Source organism: Rhinopithecus bieti, unplaced genomic scaffold, assembly GCF_001698545.2.
Source record: "Rhinopithecus bieti isolate Rb0 unplaced genomic scaffold, ASM169854v2 scaffold_3948, whole genome shotgun sequence".
Lineage (NCBI taxonomy): Eukaryota > Metazoa > Chordata > Mammalia > Primates > Cercopithecidae > Rhinopithecus > Rhinopithecus bieti.
Window position 1 is genome coordinate 901,044 of NW_016804646.1, and position 16,912 is coordinate 917,955.

The 16,912-nt window shown below is 44.1% G+C and overlaps 1 protein-coding gene and 1 pseudogene across 1 annotated transcript in view; one reads left to right on the top strand and one right to left on the bottom strand.

The window, feature by feature from the left end:
- Positions 1-275: 275 nt before the first annotated feature.
- Positions 276-1,072, bottom strand: LOC108527975 (putative uncharacterized protein FLJ36797; annotated as a pseudogene).
- A 10-nt stretch (positions 1,073-1,082) lies between these two features.
- The window catches only part of PDE10A (phosphodiesterase 10A), a 702,663-nt gene continuing 686,833 nt past the window's right edge, over positions 1,083-16,912 (top strand). Inside the window, exon 1 of the mRNA XM_017869545.1 lies at positions 1,083-1,665. The gene's annotated coding sequence lies outside the window, so the exon portion shown is untranslated. The remainder of the gene's footprint in view (positions 1,666-16,912) is intronic.

The following is a 16,912-nucleotide window of genomic DNA, read 5'->3' on the forward strand; positions in this document are numbered from 1 at the left end:
CCAGGGTCGGGAACGGGCTTTACCATTCGGCCACTCCTGCAGCAGCTCTTTCTGGCGAGTGCAAGCCCACGGATTCCCCGCGAGCCGGTTTCGGGTGGGGAATCCGCGCAGCAGTCTCCTGCATGCATCCTCCCGCCGTGCCCTCCTTCCCTGCGCAGTGCATCCCTGGGTGCTCAGGAAGGGAGAGCGCGCGGTCCTGGGCCGCCAGCGGTGCTCAGGGAGAGGCTACAGGCTTGGCTTCAGCCACCGCGTTGCGCCACGTGGGCGCTCCCCTCTCTGTTGCTACCCTCCGTGCTGCTGGATGGCCCTGGTCTCGGTCCCTACCTGGACCTCTGCGTGGTGCGGAGACTGAGCGCAGTTCCCTACGTTTTGCGTCCCAACTTCTCAGGGGCAGAAAAGAACCCTGGTGTGTGCTGGGGAGAAGGGGGAGAGCAGGCCTTTGGCCTCTTAAGGGTAGTTTGGGGTCCCCCCCAACTGCGCCGAGGCGAGGGCGCCTGTCCCCAGTCGGGAGGAGCGCCCCTAGCGCCGGCGACGTCTCTGCGGACCTGGTGGTCCCAGCGCGCGGGCATCCATCCATTCATTGCGACTCCAGGCGCGGCGGCCCTAGGACTCCAACCGAAATCTATGAATGGGAAGAGGAAAGAGAACCAATGTCTGTTCGCGCTCCTTGCTTCCCCGCATCCCAGCCTCCCTCCTGGCAGAGCGAGCCCGACGCGTAGTGACAAGGGGCGGGGGTCGGATGGGGGGTACTGCGGGGGCGTGCAATAGTGGGAGAGAGTCTGGCTGGAGGCTGCACTATTTATATACTCCGGTGCTCCAGGACAAAGAGGGCAGATTCGAGTCACCCCCTCCCCCAGTCCCAGCACCTCCCCGGCCCGGCCCCCTCCTCTGGAGGCTTTGATTTCGTGACCACCCCCCCGGGGGGGCGGGCTGGCAGGTGCGGGGGTGGGAACCGTCTCCGCGGGAGCAGCCTTGCCAAAGGTCCGGCCGCTGACGTCCGAGCGCCCGCTCCTGTCAATGAACGGCAGCGGCAGCCTGGGGACTGTTCTGGCAACGAGGCTACAGACGTCATCGCCTCCTGTTGGACGCGGGGGGGTGTCCGAGCAGCATCTCCGGCTTAAAGGGAAACTCTCTAAGTTCTGGGCAGCCGGGAGAGTCGTTCTTGAGAGCATATGCACCCCCAAATGTCAAGTGCACGCGGACACACACACAGACACACGCACGCATACATGAGCACTCATGTTCTAGAGAGAGAGGTCTGAGTCCGAAGTTGCTGCTGCTGGGAGCTTGAGCTGAGATGGACTGGTCTTCATGGGCGCCCAAGGCACTGGGTGCAACTTTCCCCGAGACCCCCAGATGGAAAGGAGGGAAGGAGGAACCCCACACACTCGCCTTTTGCGAGAAGATCGGCGCGCACCCCAGAGTGCCCCAAGCCTTTGGAATCTGCCTGCTGAGCGGAGCGCGCGAGCGTGGACAGGTCCCGAACTTGGCCGGCGGGCTTTCTTGGCAACTTGCTTTGCGCAGTTCTCCATGGAACCCTGGACCCACTGTGTTCCCGGAGCCTTGTCTTTTCTGTTTTGTTTTGTTTTCTTTCTCTCTTTCTTTTAAATTTATGAACTCGAAATGAAGCGGAAAGCAGATATACGCGTCAGCATACTTTGGCGGGTAAGTTGACAGTTTCTTTTACCTATTATTTAACCCTTGAGAGTCCAGAAAAACTTAGTCCCAATCTTTGTGTGTGTGTGTGTGTGTGTGTACTTAAAAAAACTTCCCGTCCTTACCCTTTTGAGCAATAAGAAGACGTGTGCGCGTGTGTGGTGTGTTGTGTTTGTGGACGTGACTGTTTGGGGGAAAGGGTGATGAGTGAACTCGAGAAAGAAGAAAGGGAGTTTATAAAGCCGGAAGACTCAAGGGTTTGCAGAGGAGGGGAGAAAGACTGCAGCCCGCCCCAGCGCCGCTGACAGCCTCGGGGCTAACGCTTTATCCGAGGAGTTTGAGAGCTCCAAGTTCCCAGTGAGGGCTGCGCGCCAGCTGCAAACCGCAGCGGCTGCCGCGCCAGACCCGCAGGTGCCTCCCGAGGCGGCCTGGAGAAGGGATGGTGTGTGCAATGCAACTTCCTTCCTCCAGAGCCGGCCGCCCTTCTCCCGTTCTCAGTGGGGACAGGACCCTCTGCGCTTTTGATCCTTCCCTCTGCCGCCACTCTCTTCTCTCCCCCCACCTTCCCCAGTCTCTTTTGCAAAAGATCCTATGATGTCATAGGGGAGGAGGGGGTCCGGAGTCCCCAGCACCTGAAAGCATCACTAGATTGCATTCTGCAGCATTTTATTTTCTTCATCCCACCCAATTTTCCTTGCAACCCATTGAAATCGCATCCTCACCAAACACTGCAAACACTGTCCCGCCCCTCCTCCCCCCAAGCCAAGCCAAGCCCAGCCAGAAGACACCACTCCTTCATAGCTAGACAGGGCCAGGAGTCCTCACAGCACCCCACCCCATCGCCCCTCCAAATGGGGAAGAAATCCGCTGAGACACCCAAGGAGCCTCTCATGTCTGATTTGATCTCTCCTCCCCTCTCGGCTCACCCTTCTAGTTGAAGGAAAAGGAGGAAGGAGGAAGGAGGAAGGAGAGAGAGAGGAGAGAGAGACAGAGAGAGGGAGAGGGAGAGGCAGAGAGAGAGAGAGAGAAAGAGAGAGAGAGAGAGAGAGGCGCAACACCAGCAAACAGTCTCCTAGACGTAGGGCTACACTGATGGACCGGATTGTAGGATTTCTGCAGAGTCCCTGCCCCTCTGCCTTTCCTGCCACCCCAAGTCCCTTCCCCTCCTGAAGCAGCAATCTCTTCCATCTCCCTCTCTGGGCTCTTCTCCCCACCCCTTCCTCTGCACCTAACCCCCTCCCCTCCATCTAACCCCACCTTCACTCTCCTCTCGGAGGGGGGAGGGCCAGGGGGTGGGGAAAGAAAACCCCCAAATCCCCAGCCCTGGGCAGAGATGTCGAAGAAACGCAAAGCCCTCGAGGGTGGAGGAGGTGGCGGAGAACCCCAGCTCCCAGAGGAGGAACCCACTGCCTGGTTTGGGGACAGCAGCGAGGAGCAAGGTAGGGGGCGGGGAGGGGGAGGAGAAAAAGAAACAGGAGCACATGCAGGAAGACGTTTGGGAGTTGAGATCCCTCCGCAGGAATGCCCTCGCCACACTTCATCAGAGCTCCCTATAGCAAGACAACTTGAGTAGACATCTCCCCCACAGATGGGATTTTACGTGTTTCCTCAGGATACGGGGAGTGGGGTGGGAGTGAGCTGATTAGATAATGCTGGAGACCCAGATCTGAGTGGACTTGAAGCTATGTGGTGAAGAAGTGAGGGTGGGGTGGGAAGGGAAGAGGCCAAGAGGTATTGATTGGGGACAGCTGACTATTTTCCCTCATGCCTGCCTGGCTGTCATGTGCATTGGTGTGGACACACTGTACTGGGGATGGAGGGCCTACATGAATGTCTGTGTGCAGAACACCTGTGTCCGGAGGGCAGGGGTGCCGGTGAGATCCCCCTCAAGCTCGCTGCTGATGAGGGACAGCAGGGAGGGACGTTTACTTCTTCCATGCTTCTCCAGTCCAGGGATGCTTAGGGCTGCGTCATGTGAAATCTTCATTCCCTGCACAGGCAGGGCCCTGTGCCTCCTCCTGAAGTTGGAGGTGAGGTTTTTGAAGCAAATGGGGTGATGTGCTGTGATTTCAAGGAGAGACGTGGTAGTGAAAGCAGTTGGGTACTTCTTTGCCTAGAATAACACCAATGAAAAACTGAAGATGGAAAATTTCCTATGGAAACACAAGTGATCCTTGGGTATCTGATTTCCACATAAAAGAAACCCAGGCAGACACCTTTTATTTCCCTTAAAGCTTTCTGGATTTGGTTTAAAGTAGGCCCCAATGAACTAGTCAGGCTTTTTCCGGGCTGCAGTTAAAATGCAAAGGAAAAATGAACCAGATGGAGATGTTTTGTTGTTGGCTAAGCTGTGGAAAATTAGGTGAACAGGCATGTTGGGGGAGAATCTGAATCTGGATAGGTAGGCAGCTAGGTAGAAGGGTTGTTTGTGTGACTGATTCCTTCCTGCAGCCCAGCCCTGTGGCTTCGGTTGTGGCAGGGGCTGAGCTGGGCAGAACATCCAGAGAGATGGGCTTGGGCTCCTGTCTCCAAAATGGAGGCAATGACTCTTCTCCTTTGACGTCACAAGAAACACCAAGTCACAGAAGTCCTTTCCCCCAGAAAACATGAGTCTTTGTGCACTGGGAACCTTCAGCATGGCTTGCATCCGTTTCCAAACAAAGGATGGTTTCCGCTCATGCCTGGAAAGTGCATTTTGGTGACACTGAAAGGAGTTGAGAAGAATCCCACCGCTTAACTCAAAAGGGGTATTTCAGTAACTGCAGGGTTTGACTTTCTCTGCTCAGTTATGATTTTAAAGCAAAGCTAGGGCATTTCTTAAGTTACTTTTACTGAAAAAAAAATGGCATTTGGTAAGAAATTCAAGGTGTTGCAGGTGACTTTATTTGTATGGTTGGTATTTTCCATCTTTGGGGAAATAATTCAATATCACCATGAGTGTCTGGCAAATTCATCAGCTCCATATGCAGCATTTGGTTTTGACCTCGGGTCGCTCTGTAAAGGCACATAGCCTTTTCTTTTGGTTAATAGCAAACCAAGTCTATGGGAACTGAAACCATTATTATGGTAAATAACAACCTTAATATTTTAATGCTATTTTAAAAATTAATAAATGTATGACTGCCGGCTATGAAAAGAAATAAGAATTGTGTTTCAGCAAACATTTTCATCTTTTGGTGGAAATATTTGGTATTAGGATTTAAAAAAATCTATGCTATGGAAGTCTGTACTACCAGTAGCAAGTAATCCCCACATTCCCCAGGTACTATGAGTCTACAGATAATATTTTGCAAATCAGAATAGTCACAGTAAATACCTGTATCCACAGTACTCAGAGGTGATCATAATTTCAAAATGATTTATTGTACAATTGTTTTTTAGCATAAAAATGTCTAAAGATTTTATTGTATCCTTTGTGTTTGGCAACTAAAACTGCTACTTGGTAATTGTCTGAGAATATGTAACTGTAGAAACCATTGAGGGGTGAACACTCCACCACCATGGTGTTGGAAATATATTTCTTTGGGAAATGGCAACCATGGCCCATGCCTGCAGTGACGGGAGCACATCTGTGCATTTCTGGTGGATGTCTGTGGTATATGGCTATATGAATACACAGCTGTGCACACTTTCACAATGGGAAACTGGGAGGCCAGGTAGCTGGCAGAGTTTGAGTGACAGCTGTACATGACACATAACCGCATACCCATGATTAAGATACTACATTTTCTCTGCCTCTCAAATTCAGTGCTGTTGGTTTTTACCCCTTTGGGCCTCTAAGCCAAATTTGACTGTACACACACTGCAAAACAGAGAAAAATATATATGTTGGTGTTGCTGACCTGGATGGAACATCAGAGGGTTATCTTTTAAGTTCCAACAACTTGGAAGGTTTACGTGTTTGCTCATTTCAACCATTGAGAGTATATTCATAGCATGTATGAAATGAAGGCAACTAGAAATTAAGTTTCAGTGGTAGTCAAGGATTTTAAGATGGCCTGTTGGCAGGTTGGTTTGACTTGAAGTTTTAAATAGCTGATAGGCGTATAGGCTGCCTAGAGAGGAGTGCGGTGGGAACTTTGAAAGTGAGAACTAAAGCCCTTTGGTCCTGTTCACGTCCTTCCCTACCACCAGTCCATGCCAGAGTGCACGTGGTCTCCAGCCACAGCTGCTGAGTGCTCCTTTCAGGTCCTGTGCTGATACTTCCTGGCTGTCGTGCTGTGTGGCCCCTGTATTGTTAATCGTTTCTCTTTAGAAGATTCCTTATACTGATGAACGTAGGATAGTAAATGGGTCATTGTGTACACACTCAGATGGTTTTGGTTTCCTCCCTGACCTTAATAGATCCAGCCTGCTTAATTTAACTAGGTAAAAGGAAAGATGAAGTACATTATCCTAGCTTAGACTGAATGTTTCTTTGGATGTCCACTGAAGTTATTTGACATGTGCACGTGTGTGTGTGTCTGTAAAATTGTGATTAGGATATTTTCCTCTTGTGGGCAGCAGCTGGCTGGCTCTGTGTCCAACATGTGTGTGGTCTATACTGATGGAAGATATTAGCATAAAATGTTAAACTTATAAACATTTTTCCTTTGTAACTTAAAGAAAATTGGTGTGCAAATGGATCATGCCAATGATAATGTTTGTTTTGTTTTGTTTCTTCTTTTCTTAATTGCTTTGAACTTGGACATAAGAGTGTGTTACAGTGTTTGGTTAACTATAACTGAATGGACATGTGGAAAGCTGTATGGGAGGAGTCTTTGATGAAAACCCTGAATAAGTGTATTTATTGATCTTATAACTAATAAGGAAGTACTTCAAAAATTTTTTCATTCTCTTCACATTCTTTTTATATTAGTCTCTTTTCAAATAATTAGTATTTACTTAAAGAGTTTGGTTTAATCACAAGATATCTTATTAGTTACTATACACTGAAGAAGTAATACTAACTCTATTTTACCTGTTACGCTCTAGTTAGAAACCTGTTCTCTTAGTACCTGTAGGTTCTCTGAAATCTATCTCTATTCTCCCCTCTCCCCACTGTCACCCTAATTGGACTATCTTGCTTCGTCTTCTAGTTTTAACCTCCATGTCTTTCAAGATGGTTTTAAGTGAGGAAATTACGTAAGTGGTATATTCTTACATTAAATTAATTTCATGAGTGTTTTAAAAGTAAGTAGTTTCTGTTTTGGATGAAATTGGTTAAGATCCTCCCCAGCCCAGGTTTCTGGGTTCTTGCCTTGGTAGTGTTTAAAGCCACCCAAAGGGGAGCCTCTGTGACTGAATGAATCTAGGGGACATTTGGGCATGACCAACTCATGCATTCCTTGAATTTCTTGAGCCATAGTGAAATATGGGTAGCTATTATGTGGTCAGATAAATCAGTGACTGAGTGAACATATGGTTTTCAACAACTGCATACCTCTACCTCTCTGATATTACAATAACCCCCAGATTTTGTAGCTTTCCTGTATTATTAATGGGTAGTTAGTATCAGGGGAGCCTGAAACTGGGTATGACAAGTAGCATCAATTTTATGCCTCTAAAACTAGTTAAAAGTGAATGTGTATGTTGTTAACTGACCTCCATCTACCTAACCCCCTACCATCAGCTGGATTGATCTTTCCAATAGATTAATGTTTCCGATTAATTGTTCAGATTGCCTAATTCTAAAACAGTTCTCAAAAATATCTCTCAAAGGGTAATTTACATCATTGATATTAAAAAATGGGCATGACCCTCGGAAGAGGAAATCAATGTTAAAGACAAACAGTCATACAAGCACGCATTTTTACAGAAGTTTGATGGCAAAGGTGGTTATTGTTTCGACATTTTTTAAAGTTCTTGTGTTAGTTTCTTTGGCTTCAAACCAGAAAGGCCACTACCATCCAGGGGGCCAAAGGAGGTGGAAGAGGTGACTTCGAGGAGAAATGGAGCTCAAGAATGAAGGCTGCAGAATGGAATGGAGGCCTCAGTCCTCTCTCATCTTTGGACATCCCCCTGCCCTTTTGATTCAAGCGGGAAAGAAAATGACCAACATCTGAAAGACAAAGTCACCCCTATGTGCCTTCCTCCTCCCCTCAGGTTGAATTGAATGGCCTTGGTGATCCAGTTTCTGTGACTTTGATTATGACTTTGGAAATAAATGAACTTAAACCATAACTGGACTCCAATCTAAATGATAACTCACAAAGGAACCAAATGAGGGATAGTTATTAATCTGAAAGAATGGGGAGAGGAAGTTACCTAAAAACTGGATTCTTTGAGAAGCCACCAGCTGGGAGGATACTCTCTTTTTAGAACTGGCAGAAGCTCTGAGCATCACAGCACGATAATGTAGAGCACCTTTTGATCTAGAGTACAGCAAGGACTCTTCTTTATGTTGTAAATGGCCTATATTTATCTACATTTATATTTCTGTTTGCCAATACTTGCTCCCCAACAAACATGCACCTGGCCCTCCCCTCCAGGGGAAAACAGAATTGCAAATAAACAGAGGTGAAAGTTATGTAACAATGCTGCCTCCTGTCACTTCTGTGGTTAGCTTAAATAATACAGATGGAATACGTGTTTCTCAAGTAAGCAGAAATTATCTTCACCTGTTAGCAGGAGGCGCACTTTTAATAAAAAGAACTGCTCAACTGTGACATGAAATTCTTAAGAGCTCTTTGACTTTGTCTTTCATTCCTTGAGGAATAAAAGGTAGCAATCACAATGACCATTATCTTGATATGATATATTGCATATATCATATAGATACATGCATATATAATATACACACATGGAAACAATAGTCAGTGGTCATGCGAAGATGTACAGTAAGTCTTCCTCCAACCCCAAATGTCACCCATATGACCCTGGTTCTTATGTAGCCAACCAGAAATTTCCTGAGCACACACAGGATGATATATGTAACATTTCTTACATAGAGAGACACAAGTATCCTGTTAAACTGTTCTCCTTATACTTTGCTTTATCCACTTACCTGTGTCTTGGAAATGTATCAGCATATATAAAACTACCTTTGTTGCCTATATACTATTCCATGGTATAATGTGCCATAATTGATTTAACTAAACCCTACTGAATGACATTCAAAATACCAGTCTATTGCTTTTATAAATAAATAAAGTTTTCATAAGCAACCATACAGTACTTTTTAAATACATGTATACATTTATATGTTGGTAAATTCCTGGATATGGAAGTTGAGTCAAAGAGATGATAACCATTTGAATTCCATCGAAGGCTATTTGCCCATACCTGCCATAATTTTCTTACGCAGTTTGATCTGTCATGAGTACAGACACTACATTTTGAAAATCCCAAATTGGGATATTTGGTAAATATAAGCATATTTCTCAAAACAGTGAAATAGTCAACAGACTATTTGAAACGTAGAAAGTCCCAGATGTAGGGTGATTGCACCTAGGATGGATTTTAGGATTTATGACACAGCTTTTCTTCTTCCCCTGCTCTCTGCTTAAGGTGGGTGTTGGCATGAGTGGTGTTGCATTACATCCATCTCAGCAACAACACATAGGCGCAAGTTTGTGATTTTGCCGTAGAATAAACATTGAGGGAATTTAAGTAATGACAGAGAATTAATTCTGTTATTTTAAAATGTGTATTATTTTATTCAAGAGTAAGTATTACTCTTGAATTCTCAGATAACCACAATGGTGACTCTGGGTGTTGTGACTTTTGCACATTTTATATATTTAGAGATTCTTAAATTTGTCAGTCAGAATGTTGGCTCTCAAAGAGTGGGAGTAGTGGTGTCTTAACTGTGACATTTACACCGTGTGGGAGCTGATAACCCCTGCCTTGTCCCCTGTTTTGTCCCTGCCCCTTCCAGAGTGCCTGGCACCTAATGGGTATGCCAGCATTTCTTGTTGAGTGAAATCGTGAATGTTTTTGTAACTGAGGCAACTTGAATTAACAAGTATCTTATTTAATAGAAACTATAATATTTCTACTTGTAAATGACTATAGATAAGAAGAAATATTTATATTGAGCTGTAAAAGTTTTTTATTCATGAAAGAAAATCAGCTCTGAGATGAAACATGCCACAGCAGCACATATTTGTAAAAGCATTTTTCCTTAGGACATAATTTTAAGGTGCTAATACCTGGGATGAATGGGTGAGAGAGAAGTAGAAACATGTTCCCCTTCCCCTTCTGCCTCATACCTGGGCCAGCTAGGGAGAAAGCCCACGTGCTCCTTCCCTTGGTGCTAATGGGGAGTTCAGCCCACACAAGCCTCGGCCAATGAACAAGAACCCTTACTCACCTCCAGCTCCCAACCACAGCAGGCCCCAAGCCTGTATCCCTGCTTTCAAGCCATTTTCAGACACACTGGGAGCCAGCCCTCCACTGCGTAGAAAGCCTCACTCTGTGAGTGATAAACTGTTTTATGTTCTCTTGGTGCGTGTGTCATAAGAGTTGACATCTGAGGCCGGGCGCGGTGGCTCACGCCTGTAATCCCAGCACTTTGGGAGGCCGAGGCGGGCGGATCACAAGGTCAGGACATCGAGACCACGGTGAAACCCCGTCTCTACTAAAAATACCAAAAAAAGTTAGCTGGGCGCCGTGGCAGGCGCCTGTAGTCCCAGCTACTCCGGAGGCTGAAGCAGGAGAATGGCGGGAACCCGGGAGGCGGAGCTTGCAGTGAGCCGAGATAGCGCCACAGCACTCCAGCCTGGTGGACAAAGCGAGACTCCATCTCAAAATAAATAAATAAATAAATAAATAAATAAAAATAAAAATAAAAAAAAGAGTTGACATCTGAATGAAATTTTGGGTGGGAGATCCATCTCATGCTCATGGAATACCCATCACAAACGTTTCGCTACATTTTCTTTTTCTCCTCCTCCGCCTCCTCCTCCCTTTCTTATTCTTCTCTGGCACGCATAATTATTATTATTATTGGCTGAAGTCTTCAGAATTATTTATAAACATTTTGATAAGCTAAATACTTTAGATTTATTTTCTGAGGGCAAGACATCCCTGAACATGACCACAATTCAACATTCATACTGAGAATGCTTAATATTAATATAACGTTATTATCTAGTGGGAGCACATATTCAAATGTCCCCAATAATAGCCTGGATAGTTTCTCAATCCAGAATCCAGTCGGGAATCATGCATGATGTTGAATTGTCATTTTTTTTTTAATCTAGAAATACTCCATGACATTGACATTTTTGAAGCATCTAGGCCACTTATCTTTCAGAAATCCCAAATTTGGATTCATATGATGCTTCTTAGTGATTAGACTCAAGTTAAATATTTTGGACAAAGATACCACGTAGATGGCACTGTGCCATTCTCGATGCATCACATTAGAAAGCACTTGACATCAGCAGGTCCTATCTTGGTGACATTAAATTTGATTACTTGGTTAAGAAAATTTCTGCCAGACTTCTCCACTGTAAAGAGAAATAGTAATAAACTCTGATTATTCTTCCCTTACGCCATGGCAAAATGTCTGCTCAAAGGTGCAAAATGTTGACAACTAAAACCCGTAATTTAATATTAATTCATAATTATATAAATTTGGATTTTGTTTACATGCCAATATTTTTCTTTTTCATTGAGGTGTAATGATTTTAGATAAGGCACTTTCTGAGCTAAACAGCTTAGGTGAATTTTACAGGAAGAACTCAATGGATTTTAACATAAATAAACACCAAGATGCAAGCCATTTCCAGCATTCCAGAAGGCTTCCTGTGCCCTTTGCCTCAGCAGATCCCTTCCCACAGGTAACCATTGTTCACCCTTCTGACCTCTGTCATCAATTTGTTTGCCTGCTCTGGGACTCTTCTATAGAAATGGAAAAGCACGTCTTCTTTGTCTGGGTTCTTTTCTTCAAACTTCAATCTATGGGATTCAGCTTCATTGTTGCAGTAGGTTGCTCTTTTTAAGTGCTAAGTAATATTCTGTTGTATCACTATTCCATAATTTACTTGTTTTTTCTACTATTGATGGATATTTGGGTAGTTTCCACTTTGGAGCTACTCCAAATAAAACTGCTATGCAACATTTTTATACATGCCTTTAGTGGACATAGACCCTCATTTATTTGAGGCACATACCCTATAGATCACTTTTTATTTTAATAATTTGTTTAATGTTCTTTATTAGTCATTGGAGCTCCTCAATGAAGGTGTCGATTTTCTATAAATACATCTGAATATCACAAACCTTATATTCATAAAAAATTCAGATGCTTTCATGGGAACACTGAAAATCCAGACATAGAATCTTGATAAATGAACTAGATTTTATCCATAATATAAGTCTATACTTAATTTTGACTCACAAATATAATTATGCTTCTCTACTGTGGATGTCGAATTTGGTGCTTATTCATTTAAGTAGTGTATTGTGCTTGATTGAGGACTCTGAAGGAGACTGTATTAAGAAGAAAGATGGACCCTCACCAAGTTATACCATCCTGAGGTACAGTTTGCTGGTAGTATGGATTACTTTACCTCTGAGAAAAGCTTACCAGATTGAGGAATCTCTGCCTAGGAAACTCTGTAAGTTCAACTCAAGAAGAGAAGGAATCTGCTGTCTTTCCCAAACTGTTTTTTCATGCTATTTTGATTTTTGATTTCCAACCTTCTTTATTTTTCCGCATCAATGTGGCCTAATGACATCCACTTGCTGGTCTTATTTGGGGCTGGCCTGGACTGTGAAGTAGAAAGGGACAAGTGTAACTTTATGTCACCCTCTTGCCACGGAATAATAAATCTAATTTTTAAGTAACAGGTTCTGTAACAAGACAGAGAACTTTCAGTTATCTTCACATTTGGCTCCAGCCTGTCTCTCACCAAGGGAACTATCTGGGACAATGCTTCGATGTGTGCTGACAGCAGAGGGTGCAATTCCAGGGCTTCCGATGCACAGGCTTTGGTTGCTCCAGAAGAGCCTGTGGGGAAGGTGGGGACAGGAGGATGGTGTGGCGCATAGCCTGAGGAGGGCCCTGCTGCAGGGTGGCTGGGGAGGACTGCAGAGCCCAGGAACAGCTGTCAGTTATTGTGAGCTGCTGTGGTGTGTGGTGGAAGACGTGACTCTCTGTGTGAGTCTAGTGCTCTGTCAAGTTTACCAAATTCTTGAGTGATTCAGAGAGGCTTTGTAAATGAAAACCCCATGAAGGGTCTGAGTTTCACATATGGGCTTTGAAGGCATAAACCAGAGTAAGCGAGTGTGAAGTGGTAGCCAGAGTCGGGCCAGTCCAGAAAGACTCAGGTTCTGGAATATTCTTGGAAACAGTAGCAAAGGCTCTGGTGTCTCCAGGTAGGAATACGTTGTGATTCAAGGCAAATCACCCTACCCCGAGGGTTAGCAAACTCTTGACTTTGAGCTATATTGAAGCCATTTTTTTCTTAACTTGAGGTGAATTGGAACATTTTGATTGTAGTCACAGCCTAGTCTCCTGTGGCTTGAGATTTAGGTAAAGATTACAAAGATGGTCAGAGGCCTGGTTTTACTCAGGGCCCAACAGATTTTCGTGATTCAGCCTAAAATCACTGGGGCTGAGTCAACATCAGCTGTTATCTTACATGATCATAATAATAATTAACATATCTACATAACAGTAACTGAAAAGGAGTCTTTTTTAGCTTCATTATGAATGTCAAAATGTATATGGAGAAGATAAATTTGTCATGGCATACAAGGAAAATCTATAACTAACTGACAACATGCTAATTTTATCCATACCCCTCTATGCTTAATAGCAGCTTATTTATTTGCCTACATTTTTGTTGTTGTTGTTGTTCAGTCTCTGATTTCGGATTTCTAAGATCATCATTATTTGATTGTCTAAAATACAATGCAAAAGAATTACAACATGGAAGTGAAATGTTGTCAATTACAAGGTTTCATTAAGTCTAAGAGAGGTGCTGGGAACAGCTCTACCCACATGCAATGTTGTTAAAAAACAAGTTAGACTTTGAACTGAAAAAGGAAAATTGATGAGGGTTATCCTGTGTTCCTACCACCAGATATTTCTATTCCATTCTATTCTAGACATCAAAAATGTGCCAAGTATCCACTAAGTTGAGTACTGGACACACAGTGTCTCAAGAACAGGCATAGCCTTGCTGGTCATAGTGAGGGTGTTTTGGTTAACTCATAGAACAAAGTGTCATCTGATAATTTCTTATTTTGCTTACTTTTAGTGTCTGCCTCTCCCCACGAAAATATATTCTTATTAAGGATGGAAACTTCTTTGTGCTTTCTTCCTGTGTACCTCTAGCACTTGGACAAAAGCCTGGCAAATATTAAGTCCTCTTAAACTTTTTGTTGAATGAATGTGTGACTGAATGATTGAGTTCTCCTTTTAAAAAAAGGTTTTAGTAGAGATGAGGTCTCGCTATGTTGCCCGGGCTAGTCTCAAACTCTTGAGCCCAAGTAATCACCCACTTCTGTCTCCCAAAATACTGGGATTACAGGCATGAGCCACTGCACCTGGAATAAATTGTCTTTTTAATGGAACTTTTCCATTGACTTCGGATGAATCAAATGCTTTATGGAAAAAAGCTAAGGGGGACTTTCGGAAGAGCTCTCCTGATAACCTGAAGGCCTCCCGGCTCTCAGTCAGTCTCAGTTGCAAGTGGAAACAGGCAAAGAGAATAAACTTAAGCGAAAGGTGATAGATGTATCAGCAAGTCCTGGGGAGAGACCACAGCAGAGGAGGGTACAGAAAGCAGCCACCTCCAGGGTCTGGACCTGGGCTCCTTCTCCTTCTTCCATTGTTCTCCCAGATAATGAGATGAAGGGCATCTCAAGGTCACACCCTCACAATCCCTGCGCAGCCAGGAAAGAATACCTTGTCCCAGTTAACCCAGCCAAAATATCCCAAAGGCGGACACTCCTGTTTCTATAGATAGGGCAGGTGTGTTCCTAGAAGAAAGTGCAAGACAAGACTCTGCAGATAGGCACGACAGTCACCCTCTGTCCTCTGTTTCTCCTGCCAGGTCCCTCTCACTGAGTAAGGGTGGCACCATTGCTGTCCTTTCTGGCTCTAGAGAACTTGCCGATGTTTCTTTTATTGTCTAGTAAAATTTAGTACAAGTGTTCTCCTTCAGCAATAGAATATGGCATACTGTGGTCCCAGAGAAGGTACCAATGAGATGTAAAATAGATGTGCAATGCTCTATCAACTGGTAAAGTCTTAATGTCTTATATCCATCTGGTTCTGCACTCTTTATCATTCAGCAAAATTGATGCTTACTTTTAATTATTGCTTACGATGTCTTCTCTTCCAGATCTCCCATTCTCCACTCAGTATCTCTTTGTGTAGACCTTAAGCCTCCTTGGAGACCCTTGTGAATTTCTACCTTCTCCAGGAAGCTTGGCCTTTTCCACGAGGGGCAGACGGGTTTTTTTCCTCCAGGACTCTAGGGCTCTGGGTGGTGTGCTAGGCACTTCCTATACCACCTGGTGCATGAGGATTGTTCCAATCATTTTTAGATCCCTCTTTCTTCCATTAGCCTGAAGAATTCTAGAGAAGAGATGTGTTTCATGCACATTCTTGCAGTCGTTGGAGTCCTTATTTGTGTAGAAGGCCCATGACCATTTTCTGATGGAATAGAGACATACATTTGTGAAAGTTCCCACTTGTGAAAAATGTATGGATGAAAGAGGAGGAAAGATGTAAAGAAATAGAACTCTACATGTCTGCATTGATAAGAAGTTCTCCTCTAACTACTAGTGATATCAGTATACAGTATGAGAAGGCAATTTCAAACTTGTAATTGATATTTTATTTTTTCAAACTTGTAATTGATATTTTTGATATATTTAGTTTATATATATATTTATATATATATAAACTATCTTGCTTCAGACAATGACTGGTGCACAAGGTGGCAAATTTTTATGCAAAATGCTTTAGTTCTGTTAAGAAATTCTGCATGTTATTGAAGAAAGAAATTGCCCAAGTATCGAAGAAGATGAATTGTGATAAAGGAATAAAAAAACCTTACGTGCAAAGCCACGTTACTATATTCATAAATGAACACTGCTGCCCTACAGCCATTTCACATCTGTCTGGATAGTCCTGTGAAGTCCTGACCTCACCCCTTGTTTGGGATGGGCCAGTCTGGCGCCCATGCTGCGGTGCTTCTCATCTGTCTCCCTTTTCCCTGGGGCCTCTTCAGCAGATCACAGGCGTCTTCAGACTGCCAGCAATGACTGAGTCTTTCTTCAGAATGTTTTTTTCTTTTTTTCATAAAAAAAGATTTTAAGCTTTTGTTAATGTAATACATTCCTTAGTAAATGTCAACTAACTTCAATAAAACTTCCTTTCATCTTTCACTTACAAAACATATGCAGGGATCCTAAGAGACCCCAACTCCATCACTTATTTATTTGTTTATTTTTGAGGCGGAATTTCACTCTTTTTACCCAGACTGGAGTGCAATGATGCAGTCTTGGCTCACTGCAACCTCCGCCTCCAGGGTTCAAGTGATTCTCCTGCCTCAACCTCCCAAGTAGCTGGGATTATAGGCATCTGCCACCACGCCTGGCTAATTTTTACATTTTTAGTAGAGACAGAGTTTTGCCATGTTGGTCAGGCTGGTCTCGAACTCCTGACCTCATGTAATCTGCCAGCCTCGGCCTCCTAAAATGCTGGGATTACAGGCATGAACCCACCATGCCCGGCCTCCATCACATTTTGGATTGGGCTCAACCAGTGTTTTTTGAATTATGGATAGCAACTTATTTGTGGGCCATGAAATCAATTGTTATTTTTAGTGAGTCCTAACTATATTTTTAAGCAGCTGAATGGAATGAAAGGAAAGGGGAGGGAGAGGGTGAGGGGAAGAAGAGAGGGTGGGAATGGAGGGGAGCGGAGAATGAGCTGGTGTTGCTCAGGGACTTGTGTGTGTCTGTGTGTATTTGGTACTCTTGTCAAATACATTTTTAATTGTGAGTGAAAGCAGTGATAAAATCCCTGGCCGAGACCGTATTTTACAGGTATCTTGGTCACAATAAATAGAGCACCAATGTCAGAATTGTTCTGGCCTCTTGGCAAAAAATAATAAATTATTTAATTCATTGAAGCCAGTCGCTTTGGATGAAAGGTTATCCCTTAAAGGGCTCTCAGCTGCCTTTGTTCACTGAAGGGGCATGCACCCCCATCTCAGCACCCGAGCCTCAGTGCCACTGGGGCCTCGTGTCATCACTGTCCCTGCTGGCTGACATCGTCTAGAGCTGCTTTTGTGCGCCTTGGCTC